A 1733-nucleotide genomic window follows, 5' to 3' on the forward strand; every position below is an offset into this window, starting at 1 on the left:
GAACAACTTACTCTCTATAAACACTGCTCTTTATAGAACAACTTACTCTCTATAAACACTGCTCTTTATAGAACACTTACTCTCTATAAACACTGCTCTTTATAGAACACTTACTCTCTATAAACACTGCTCTTTATAGAACACTACCTCTCTATAAACACTGCTCTTTATAGAACACTTACTCTCCATAAACACTGGTCTTTATAGAACACTTACTCTCTATAAACACTGGTCTTTATAGAACACTTACTCTCCATAAACACTGATCTTTATAGAACACTTACTCTCCATAAACACTGCTCTTTATAGAACACTTACTCTCTATAAACACTGCTCTTTATAGAACAACTTACTCTCCATAAACACTGCTCTTTATAGAGCAACTTACTCTCCATAAACACTGATTTTTATAGAACACTTACTCTGCATAAACACTGATTTCTATAGAACACTTACTCTCCATAAACACTGCTCTTTATAGAACACTTACTCTCCATAAACACTGATCTTTATAGAACACTTACTCTCCATAAACACTGCTCTTTATAGAACACTTACTCTCTATAAACACTGCTCTTTATAGAACACTTACTCTCTATAAACACTGCTCTTTATAGAGCAACTCACTCTCCATAAACACTGATCTTTGTACACAGTAAACCACTCAGAATTGGTGTTAAATTGATTATTGCTCTTGTGTAAGAGTTAAATTAACTCTAAATAGAGTAAAAACGTAACACTCGCTTATAAGCTACCAGCTACCTAATGGACCTATCTCAAACCCTGCCCTCTTTTCTTGATCCTCCAATCACAAAAGTTTGTCCGAGGTAAGCGACAGTTGTGATTGGAGGATCAAGAAAAGAGGGCAGGGTTTGAGATAGGTCTATTGTTTCTACTCCTTCCGTGGCAATAATATCTCCCGTCCTTCACATATCCACGAGAGGGGATATCTGCCACAATATGTATAATGGTGGCAGGGTAGCGTGTTAATATAGAAGACACTTTCTCCGTGTGTCTGGGGTCCTCCAGGTGGTAGCAGTGGACCAGCCGGTCGGAGGCCTGAACTCCACAGCCCAGCTCAACATCACAGTCCTGGATTATAACGACAACGTCCCCCAGTTCCTCCCGCTGCTGCCAGACCCCGTCCAGGTCCCCGAGGGGGACTACTCAGAGGAGGCCCCGTGGGAGGTCTGCCGGGTCCTGGCCACGGACGCGGACCTCGGGGACAACGGTGCCGTGACCGTATCCCTGCTGGCAGCTCACGCACTCTTCAGGTTCAGAGAGGTGAGGTTGTAATGAAGACAAACTCTCTCTCTGTCCGTCTGTCTTGTCTCTCTCTCGCTCTCATGTCCTTCATATCTTTTTTTTAACAATATTATTATTATAATTTTTTTTTTTACATAAACAAGACAAAAATACAGGACAAAAAAATACAGCTCAACCCCCTTCCACTCCCTGATTTTAATCCAAATTGACATACACATAAACATTCAACAAAAGAATACAGCAAAATTAACCATAAGAAATCATAAAAATAAAAAACCTTCTTCGGCCTCTCCACCTCCCTCTGTTTCTCTCTCCCATCTCTTCCCTTCACACCTTTCAAGAAACTTACAAATGCCGCAAATTGCTCCGCTTTTCCCTTCTGTATGTAACTTAGGTTAGCCTTTCCATTTCAGACAGGTCCTGAGAGCGGCTGAGAGGAAGTATAGAAAGTCACGCCTCACTGCTGA

The sequence above is a fragment of the Notolepis coatsorum genome (assembly GCF_963971535.1).
Source record: "Notolepis coatsorum genome assembly, chromosome: 7".
Lineage (NCBI taxonomy): Eukaryota > Metazoa > Chordata > Actinopteri > Aulopiformes > Paralepididae > Notolepis > Notolepis coatsorum.